This window comes from Telopea speciosissima, chromosome 9 (assembly GCF_018873765.1).
Source record: "Telopea speciosissima isolate NSW1024214 ecotype Mountain lineage chromosome 9, Tspe_v1, whole genome shotgun sequence".
Lineage (NCBI taxonomy): Eukaryota > Viridiplantae > Streptophyta > Magnoliopsida > Proteales > Proteaceae > Telopea > Telopea speciosissima.
The window spans coordinates 25,837,816-25,849,570 of NC_057924.1; the positions used below are offsets into that span (position 1 = coordinate 25,837,816).

At 39.9% G+C, this 11,755-nt stretch overlaps 1 pseudogene; it reads left to right on the forward strand.

The window, feature by feature from the left end:
• The first annotated feature begins 8,152 nt into the window (after positions 1 to 8,152).
• LOC122638789 lies at positions 8,153 to 9,825 on the forward strand (annotated as a pseudogene).
• The last annotated feature ends 1,930 nt before the right edge of the window (positions 9,826 to 11,755 follow it).

Here is an 11,755-nt window from a genome sequence, read left to right on the forward strand (position 1 = left end):
CCTACTACAAAAATTTTCTACTATGTGTGGACCTAAAGTATTGTTTCTTTTATGTCGTTTAGGGTTTCTTCTTGGGTCAATACTAGTTAAATTTCTACTACAAAATGGCTTATAACTACTGTTTGTGGTGAAAGGAAATAGGTGGGAATTGCTGCAAGAATGACTGTAGTGGTCTAGGTGTTTGTAACCGGGAATTGTGACAATGCAGGTGTTTTCATGAATATTCTGGTCCGAATTAATTTTTCCTTATTTTATATTCAGAAGTTCACTTTTGAGGCCTTTCAGTTATGGCTATTCAACCTTTCAGGATATAACCTTACTATTTACTACTTACCCAGAAAAAGAAAAGAAAGGAACAACTGGAGCAGCTTACTCAAGCTAAGAGTTTTGTGTTAAATATCTTTATATCTCAACAACTAGCTTCCAAGTCATTCGTTTGATATAACTGGAAGTTCACTAATTAATATGAGTTGTTTAAAATCTAGCTTCAGCATTTTGGGTCTAAATTGACAATCAAAAATATGTTTTAGTTCCTTGCAGTTGTTCAGTTTGTAAGGCTATTGTCAAACTCTGCCCCTGACTGACTGGAATCTTGACTGAAGGACAGGAACCCCAGGCATGGCTTCCAAGAACACTGTGGAGTATCACTCCAGTGGTTGAGATTGATGAAGAAACCTTGTGTGGATCCTCCTATATACCTGTCAGAAGATGGACAGCTGACCCTTGCAACTGCACAGCTCACAGCATTATGTATAGCCTAGACTCCAGGTATTCTCTCTCCTCTTCACATATGTGGGACCCACCCCTGGAAATGTGTGTAAAAGGCTCTAAATGACATTTGGGGACAAGGCCCTGACCATGGGTCAAACCCCTGTGCAAGCCCACTGAGATTCAGCCTTGCTGAAATCTTTGGGCGATGCAAACAAAGCCCAGAGACATCGCCCAGAGTGCAAAACAGCATATTAAATTGATTTTAAATTATGGAGACCACCCATAATGGACATGGGCACCCTCCATAGGTTGAAGGGAGTTTGAGGGACCACCTCATACCTTTGGTTCACTGTGGACCCCACCAGTGTGCCCGGAATCACTGAGAATCAGTCTAAAAACTCATTTTGAAAAAGAGCCTTAACCAGCCAAACAGGCCTTAGTTAGCCTGGGCCTATAAATAGCAGTGCCATGGGTTCATTTAAACCCTTGGCTACTGTTCAAATCGTGGGGAAGGGAGAAGAAGGAAAAGAGAAGAAAAGAGAGGAAAAGAGAGGAAGAAGGGAGAGAAGAGAACCAGCTTTGCATCCAAAGCTTAGAATTGTGCAGCCATAGACCTATGCAGGTATATATCTCTGCCCTTACCTGCTGCTCCCTTGGATGCTTGTTATTTCAACGAGTTTCTGCACTCTGGCAGCCCAGAACAGCTGGGAACTGCCAAGAGCTGCACCAGATCTGCCATGCTAGTATGAAGCATGGAAGATCTGGGGATTTCATGTAATTTTACAGGTCTATTATGCTGGTCTTGGGACCGAAACCTGACTGTGCATAATTGCACTGCCCAGTTTCACTGTTAATTGGCTGTTTGGAGCCCTGGATGCAAGCCCTGGCTGCATGGGACCTAGCCCTAGGTGGTAGCAGCCCTAGATTATCATTTCATATATAAATCCAGCCTTGCATGTGGTCAAAATCCAGATCTGCAACTAAAGAGAACCCTGTGACACTAGAGCTGTCTGGACAGCCTCTGGTAGCCAAGTGGTGGGCCTAGTGGAAAATCCACATGGACCAAAGTGAAGATCACCCCTGGGGTCACCTAATACCCTAACATGCATGGGGGAAGGATTTGATCACTGCCCATAACCAGCAACCTTGGAAACTCAGCCAAATTTCGTTTTGAAATCTCTGGGCGATGCACCCAACGCCCAGAGACATCGCCCAGTGAATGAATTGCTGCTGTTTTGATGTTCTGACTTGGGGGACCTCACCCATTGGCCATGGTACTGTGTGGGAAGGTGGGAAATGACCTAAATGCCCATCCACACATCTATCCATATGAGGGAATGCTTGGGAACCCAAGTGGGCCTTGCAGGACTTGGAAACCCTGCATGTGCTTGGTCCTGCAGCACTGTCAAGCTGAGGACAACACTGTAAGCCTATTATGACCTAGGGTCAGGTACTAATACTATAAATGTCCATTTTACCCTAGACCACCATCTTTGGATGATGCACCGGGACATAGGCCCAAGGCCCAGTGCAAGGCCCGGAGAATTCCAAGTGAAGACCAACTGAACAGCGGGACAACCCAGTGAGCTTAGATCAACCCCAGGATCTCCAAAGACAGATTTGAATGTTAAAATGACAACTTCTGATTTATATCTAGGATTTGATCCCGTGCTCGAGGCCTACAACCAGACTGCAGTTGGAACTGAATTTGCAACCGGGTTCTTAGAACCAGACCCAGGTGAGTGAAGTATTATCGTATATGTATGTGTAACTGTGCTATTATGCCGGCAGTTAAGAATCTTAAATTATAAATGTTGTGTTATCTAATTCTGTTCAATTACTCAAATTACTACACATTGACTATCTATTGATCAATACTGTGAATTTTATCTGATGATTGTGAATGTTAGACTAGATGCCGTAGTCGGCTTGGAAATGAGGCCGGTGGTAGCCCGTAGTATGGGATACGGTTGACACCGTCCGACTCATACGATGCCATATAGACATGGGATTAGAGTTTCATCACCCGTGCTACGCACCCTTGCCAACAGGGGTTAAGGTGTTGGATGCCTGTGAGGGTGACCATATGTATATATGAAAAAAGAAATGAAATGAAAAGAAAAGAAATATGTTTGCACCGAAATGGTGAATATGGGCTATAAGCCAGAAAAGAAAAGAAAAGAGAAAAGGGATGGATTGCCCCATAGGTTAATCACAGAGGACTGGTCGGGCTGACCTTGGTGAATGGATGCGGGAGCTGACTGGTCCTCTCCGACAACTCAATGGGTGTATCACGGGAAGGGGTAACCAAGCCCACACAAGGGATACATGTATTGGGGATTGTAGTAGCACTGACCTGACTTAGTTGTATTGCTAGGTAGCTAATAATTAATCTGGTCTTGCATATCATGTAGGATCATGTGGATTGTGGTTGCATGTGCATGCATGATGATATGTTTTGCTCACGAGCTCAGTGGGGCTCACACTCTGTTATACATGTTTTTCTTCTAGATGATTCTGCAGGTGGATGTCGCTATGGCATGGAGGCTCATTACGAGGAAGAGAGCCCTGGTTATAATGATGATATTGGTGTGGACCCCGACGGAGGTCGTGCCGATGATGCGTGCATTCTCGGTGGTCATTGATGAAGACCGTTGAAGAGTACACTTGATGCTTTTTGTCTTGGGAACTCCTTTTTGTTTCTGTTAGGAGTTTATCCCCGTCTTACTTGTGGTGCAGTTTTAGTTTCTTTTCCTTTTTGGGGTTGAGTTATCTCACCCTGTATATATGTATATGTATGTATCTCTTTCTTTTAGTTTTTGTCAGCCTATCTCTCTTTGTGGGTTGTATCTGGGTGGGAATGTATCAGAACACTTTGTATATATGTATATATCACTTCATTCCCGTATTGCTACACTTTCTCTTTGAATATTATAATTCTAGTTTATCTGCAGCACTCTGATCTTACCTGTAGTAATGTGATGAATGTGGGACCGTGAATGTAATAACTACTTCTAGATCCGTGGGATTTGGCGGATTATCGTTACGCAATTCGGGTCATCTACCTAATCCTCCCAGGGGGTGGTTGGGGTGTGACAGCTACTCTTGTTTTTAATTACAATGTACAAAATATCTTCCAGAAAATTAGTGTAATATAGTACTTGGATACACTTTATTTTTATGGATTAGTTTAAGTGGAGAAGCAAACTGCTAATTTTGAGGAAAATCAACAACATTTTTATCTCATTTTCTTCTGATGGCATTTTTTTTCAATCTTTAATCATTTAGATCCCCAATATCTGCTAATAAAATATGGAAAGATTGCTCTGAAAGACTGCAGTTGGAGTGCAACATCTAAGAACACCGGCACAACCATATGGGCCATGGTTGTGTCAATATGTGCCTGTTATTGTGATACAAGAAAAGCATTGTGTTTCTATGGAGATGATGCAAAATATCCAATCGGCCTATTGCAGAGGCATGCAGGTTTGAACTGAGGTAAAGAACAGTGAACTTTAGTATGAGCTTCAATTATGTATCTCTCTACTTCCTATAAACAAATTAGTTTGAGGATAATAATTCTGCTACAGCTTTCCATCTGAACCTGGTGCTCTGCTTCTGCTCCTCCGGAGACGATAAAGAGGAAGAGAGGAAAGCCGAGGAAGTACGGTACTTCCGAAGCAGCAGGTGGTGCTGCACCCTCAGCTTCTTCGGCAAAAAAGGGCTGCTATTTTTTTTTCAGGATGGTTTAATTCCTAAAATTTTTGTTCTTTTAGCAAACTTGGCAGGGTAGAAACCCTCAAGAAGAAGGATGAGAGTCTACTGATTGTATAGCAACGAATAAAAGAAAGAAATATCTGTCCACATAAACCTGCAATTTCTTGATGAATGCAATCAAATTAAATTTATATACATAATGCAAAAAAAAATGCTTATGTCCATACGGGGACTCCCAGTATTGATTGCTTCTCTACCAACAATGTATAATGAGTAGCCATTTTATCCCTCTTGATCACCCGGTTCTGCAGTTCAACTGTTGGCCTGGTATCTCTCCAAGGTCGTCTCATTGGTGCAGAACAAGCCAGCTCTGTTAAAGCTATTGGAGGTTCATTGAGGCCAGAAGAAGCCGTAGCATGGGAGCCCTTAGCCCCATTCATTGAATCCTAATGGTCTCTGTAGTTGCCGTAGCCACGGTTTATGTTAAACCAGACTTTGGTGTATCTACCCTAATTGGAATCAGGTATGCTTGTCATCCTGCAACTCTCATAATACGGTAGCTCTCTCTTTCTCCTAACGGATATCTCTCAATAGTTCCATCTTTTTTTCATTAACTCTTAAGAGTCTTGAGTCTTGAGACTATCCCCTCTATCTAGACAAAGGAGGATTCATAGATTCACACTTACATTTATCTCTCTTATGATTGACTCAATTCACAATCTTGTAGGTATGTTACCTTCTTTTATTGGCAAAGAAGAACAAGAAACCTAAAATTTGGCATGCACCTGTGTAGAGATGGCTGATGGCTGCAAGACAGGGCAATAAAATGGGCCTCCTACAAGATGAAAATTTAATGCCATTTACTCCAAATCATTTTAACTTGCAAAAAAGGTAAATTATAAATCTTCTTTGGCTTTCTTCTAAATATCCATACAACTATTTAAAATTTGCATTCGCTTTTTTTTTTTTCAAACTTAATTTGCTAAATGACCATATTCCCTCTCAAATAAAGTTAGTTGTTTGTTGTTTGATTGGTCTTCATTTTAACTATTAATGGTTCTTATTCTTAATACAATTTCAGAGATTTTTCTTATTGAACGACGTTGATGCTGGGATCATGAAAGCCATGAATCATGTTGAATTCCCTCCTAAGGAGAGGCATATCGATCAAAAGTGTGAGTTTATTTATCCAGTTCAATTAGATTTTGTTTAGTTCATTTTGTTTTAAGATTATTTATTTTGGTGGGATTCCCTATTTGGGGGTACATCTTCTGAAGTTTCCTTCTTTTTGATGAAATGAATTCCACTTCAGGGGTTTGGGCCCGTGCGGATCGATGTTGCTTACTGTATACATGTTCTTGCCAAACGTTTGGCTAAGATAAGTTCTGATTGGTATGATTTCTCCCATTCTTTGAAAAACAACAGGAATGTCAGATTGTGTTCCTTTTATTTTCTTTGTTTGATGTTTAGATGGGTTTGTCTTAATAGAATTATGTTGGGTCAATTCTTCCCTTTTTATTTTAGTTTATTTTTTGGTTTTGGAGTTCTAATTTATGGTTTAACAAAGACTGGGAATTGGGGCAATGGGCCATGTTTAGAGATCAAAATTTGATAACTTCATTGATCATTTGGAACTAAGAACCTCATTTGAAAATATGAAAATAAAGAGAATAAATAGAAAAATAGGCAAAACATGTAGGTCAAGGTGGGGGGTTGAATGTTTGTTGATATACCTGACCTTTTTTTTTTTTTTTAAAATAACACTGATCGATGAACGATGGTCATATCCTGTCTCCTGCTGTTTCTTTTCATATCATTGTCCTCTTCTGTAATCGAAGCATCCTCTTGTGTAATTTGGGTATCCGCTCTCCTCTTCTGCCGTAGCTCTTCGAGATAATTTCTGAGTTTCTTTTTCTTCTGAAAATATTTTCTTCAAACTTGAAATATTATGCCGCCACAAACTTTGAGTCTAGAAATACCATCTTCTGTTAATTTTCCTAATCTATTTATGTCCCCAATGATTTCCTAGCCAGCGTACTCATGGTTCTATTGGCAGTATCCACAAAAAATAAAAGAAAATGGTCAAAAAAAAAATCCTTTATGATATAATTTAGCCCTCACTCCCTCTTTCTCTATTCTCTCTCTTTTCACTTTATTCTCTCTTTCCACTTTCCTTCTCTCTCAAACTTTCCCAATTCCCAACTCTATACCCCTCTTTCCTCTCCCACGTTTCCCTCCCCTCATTCCTCTCTCGATCTCGCTCCAAGCAAGGCAAGCCAGAGCTTTTCGATCTCAACAATGGAACCATGCAAGTTATGATCAGCAACTATAATCCCACCGTCACAAGCCTCTTTAATTGTCCCTAACCAACAAGGCTAACGTCCCTACGTTCTTTTTAGAAAAAAGCAAGCCTTTCTTTTTAGCCTCTCAAATATCTCTTCGAAAAAGAAAAAAAAAACCATTTTCATGAATTCAAACGTCTCTGTCTCTGGTGCATTTGTGGGACATGGTAGGGTACCTCACCCTATCACTTCAGTAGTTGTAGATAGTGTATTTGGAGCGAACCCACCTGAGCCTCCGCCACTGAAGGGCATCCAGATCTTGGAATTCCCTCTAATCCCACCGCCTCTTCCCCTGTGTGTCACAGTAGTTGGCGTTCACCGTCGCCTCGCACCTATCCACTTGGAAGCTCTTGTAGGTGGCGACGAAGGGGGTCTTGGACCAGTTCGTCTTCTCAAGCCCTCCCCTCGTGGCCCAGTCGTTCGCATTCTAGAGGCTTCAGTATATCTTCATCGGCTGGTTGAATGGGAATTTCACTCCCACATCTTTGCTGTTCTTGAACACCCTTATCAGCATATCGTCCACCAAGAACCTACTTGCCATGCCATGCCGCCCATCATCATCATCATCATCATCATCATCTTCAACTATTTTCGTTGCAGTCATTGTAATTACATTTTATGCAAAGCTGTTACTTTGCTTTGCCATTTAGGGGGCTTCTTATTCTCTCGGTTGATAATTTGGTTTCTAATTCCCGATGGCTTTGATATTTTGTCCATCTACATTTGTGACTGCTCTTTTTCCTTGAATTCTTTTACTAATTTGGTACTCTATAAATAATTAATTTCCTATTTCAGAAATATGGTAGTCTTTGTATAGGATTGTGGCGGTTTTTGTTTTCTCCAACTGGATACTTTTATGGTAATTTAAAAACAACCTAAGTTGCTCATCGTTCTCACTTCATGATAGTCCTGAGGGGGATCACCAATTCAGGAATCTCAAATAAGAATAAGAAATGTTAAATTACAGAGGATAGCAATAGAGTGAACCTTGGAGTAGAGCCTCAATTGGGAAGGAATAACCCCAAGGGAAGGCTGCTATAATTGGCCTGAGATGGTTTCTATACTAACAATTCACCCATTCACATGGTCTTCCTTGATGCAAAAATATTATAAGTTGACCCAATTTTAGCCTTTTAAAATTTGATATTGTGAACTTTTAAACTTGCAGTCTTTTCAAGTTATTCTGTTTTTACATCTATGTCGAGTCTATAGAATCACGATCTTTGTGCTTGATGTTTGATAGTAGGCATTTATGTGTGAACTCTATCTTCTAAGATTTCGGTGGTGCCTGTTTATTTACGTTTTCTAACTTTTGCAGATTATTGCCGGTTTGGAGGATTTAGTGGGGACTCTTACTATTTGTACCTGTACCTAAACTATCTGATAATCTTACCTAGGGAGGTTTATTAATCACATCAACCATGAGTTTTGTTTTCAGAGGAACTTGAGCAGATATAGAAAGCGGATTTCGTGGTTTTAATCCTGAACGGCAATCTGTGTTATGTTATTGTCATATTTGACCCCATAAATCCTGTGGTATCTAAATGTTATTGGGAAGTTTATTGGATTTTATAGGGTGATACTGTTTACATTCTGTAAATACTGAATCATCTCTCTATCTCTCTATCTCTCTCAGCGTGTTCATGCAGCTCATCAGTTAATACGAATTCAATTGTTTTTCTTATTACAGGTAAGATTTTTTTTTTTTTTTTTTTTTAAATAATAATTTCCATGTTCTTGGCCACTAGCCTTTGTTTTTTATTGTGTTTTTGTTGTGACGGATCTCTAATAAATGTTCTTCCTGTTTTTTTGTTTTCCCACCGGTTCTTCTATTGTTCATGATACTAAATTCACACCAAATGTAACCGAACTTTCTGGTATTACCTACTACTCTTTGCGCATGTTCTTGTCTTTTATTATTAATTGTTGTTGGATCATAGCTATTGTACAAATAAGTGAATAAATTTTTCTTAAATTCTTATTTTACTGGTATGGCTATTTCCAGGTGTATTCTTTATGGCTACTAGCCTTGGAATGTATGCAACTTGTCAACAACTTCAGGTTCAGGTGCAAGCTCATGTTGTTGTAGCCAGTGGTCTGCTTGGTCATACTGAACTGAGGTTGGATATGCCACCATCTATAGCCTTGGCAACAAGAGGGCGTCTGCAAGGCTCAGGGCTCCAGCTTGCTCTTCTTGACCGTGTATTTTAGGACCTAAGTATATCACTTTTGATAGATTCTATTCCAAATACTTGTTACTTATATGCCATTTTTCTAAACCAAACATTGGCAGTCTTAATATTCAATGAAGATGACGACCTAGGCTGCATTTACCAATCCATTTCCATTTAGGGAAGTCACTATTACATGGGAATGACATAGCTCTTACGCCTTGTAGATTATGAAACTGTTAGAGGATTGGATACTGACAATGCGTCCACGGCTGCTTCAATGAGTAAAAAAGAGATAAATGCACTACCCGTTAACAAGTCCAAGGTCACTGGCATACAGAGGCAAGTTAGAAGATTTCGTTTGCATTGTCTTCTAGATCGGGTGCTCCTTGTCTTGGTAGCATACTTAAATGAAGTTGTTTAGATTTTTGAGATCTATAATAATGCTAATTTGTGTTTTATATAGGGCATGGGAAGGAAAATGTCATACACTTGTTTGAAAATCTGTAACTTCTAATAATGGTCTGACATGAATTTGATTTTGTTAACAATGATGGCTCCTCAATGCAACAGTCATCATCTTCATCAACAACCGAAGTACCTATGCTTCATGTGTGTTGGATAGCATTTTGTTTGATATATCTTCTCTCTCTCTCTCTCTCTAGGGTAGAACACGTTGCAATGCAACAATGTGTTCAACCTGCTACAAAGAGGAGAGAAGGAAAATGCCCAGTCAACTGAGTTATCTGTGATTGAGATTCTATTCGAAGAGGGTTTTGTTACGTCCATACGATGTCCTGTTGAGTTAACTCTTAGTTACATTTTGTGAACCTCCAAAAAACCTATTGCAGGTTTTGTTCAGTATAAATGGATCCAGTTTTTGAGTTAATGTTTCAGTTATAAATGTTGACCAAACAACGGTCCAGGGATCAAACCATGGTTCCCTAGGGAGACCAAGATATTTATCTTTAGGGTTTTGCACGCCCTGGGTTAGCCCATGGTGTCCCATGGGTGCCCCATTTTAATTTTGGGGTTTCCCATGGTCGCCCATGGGAACCCTGGTGCATCCCTATTAGGGTTTCTCCTTCCCTATTGCATTTCATAAAATTAATTATCACAATAGGGACGGAGAAACTCGTCTCTAGTCCATCACATGGCAAGAGGGATCCATCCATACTCGAATGCGCAGCGAAAAATAATCGATTCGAGTTTCTTTCGCATCCCATAAATATTAATAATCAATGAACAGAAGGAATTAATAAAGAACTGCTAACCTGGTGAGCCTCAAGTGTTGCTCCTCCAATAGATAGTGGTTCTTCCTCCAATGAGCGCTCTAAGCAAACAGATCTGAACCTCCAATGGTGCTACCAAGGTTCTACACGCCAATCCCAGATGCCCTCAAACTCCTCAGCACAGATCTAGGGTTTCACAAACCCTAACTCTCAAATACAGGTGAGAGAAGCAAGAAGAAGAAGAGAGATCACAAGAGGGAGAGAGAGTGTCTGCTCCAAAAACGTGGAGAGCTTCTCTTCTGCGTATTTTTGGTCCCCTATTTATAATAATAGGGTTTAATTAAATCCTAGATAGATTTAATAGAGCCCTAGTGAGAGTCTGACTCTCTCTCTCTTAGTCTGGCAGTTCTGTTTAAACTCAAAGTGCTACACAGGTGAAGAAACAGAATCTAATAGGGAAAGTATTAATTAGATTCTTTATTTAATTATTAATGGATAATTACAATTAGCACCAAATCCATTAATTAAATAAAGAGCCAATTAAATTAGCAAATTCCAAATAACTCCCTATATGATAACAATTTATCATATACAACCCCCCCACTAATCAACACCATCATTATGGAATCTAGGGCATGTACACATGTACTGCCAAACCCCAATCCATAGTACATGTCCATATAAGAGCGTCTGTGCATCCAATCGGGTCCCGCAAAACTCGATAAAACACTTTATTTGAAATAACTATAAATAATGTATCATTTTATGTAAAATAAATTTTGCAAAACCATTTCCAAAATGGCATGGATCTAGATTCCGATCCGACCATGCATGCATCTCTATCTTGGTGTTCCCCAATCGGGCGTGGTGACCGTGTTGGATAACTCCTTCACTCACAAAGTATTCACGCATTCCCAGAACACCAGCTTTGACTCGCTTGAGTCTCAGTCATTGATGAACCAAAGAATGCGATCACACTTTGCAGTGACAGGGTTCCCTCAGGTACAGGGTGTCGGTGACACATGTCTATCCCTTCCTACATCTGATAGTAATACATGAGGGAATCGACAAAGTAGATTCTTTGCCAATGCACACATCAAACATGTGAGCACTCGTATTCGTACCCTGACATCACATGTCTAGGCATACCCAATGCGACGACCATATGATAAGGGTGCCCAGCCCAAACCCTAGTCGTGACTACCATTTTAAGTATAACTTACGGACACATAATGCTCAAAAAGTTTATATCGCATGTTACAATATTAAACTAAAATGTATAAATGTTCAATACAAAGGTGAACCGGGTTGAACCGGACCGAACCGGGTTTGATGGACACACACTTGTCCAACAATAACACCATTGTTAATCTCTTGTTAGAATTAATTTCAAGGTCAAAATCTGGTTAGATATATTGACCACTTGAAATGGGTTTATAGCTATTTCATGCAGGGTTTATAAGGATGTGATTATGTTGGAAGCTTAAATTCATAACTTTGGTAGTTATCAATCTGGAAGTGGTTATGGTGGGAGGTTGTAACTTATACTTGTTTGTCTTATTTTCCATTTTTGAAGTCTTGT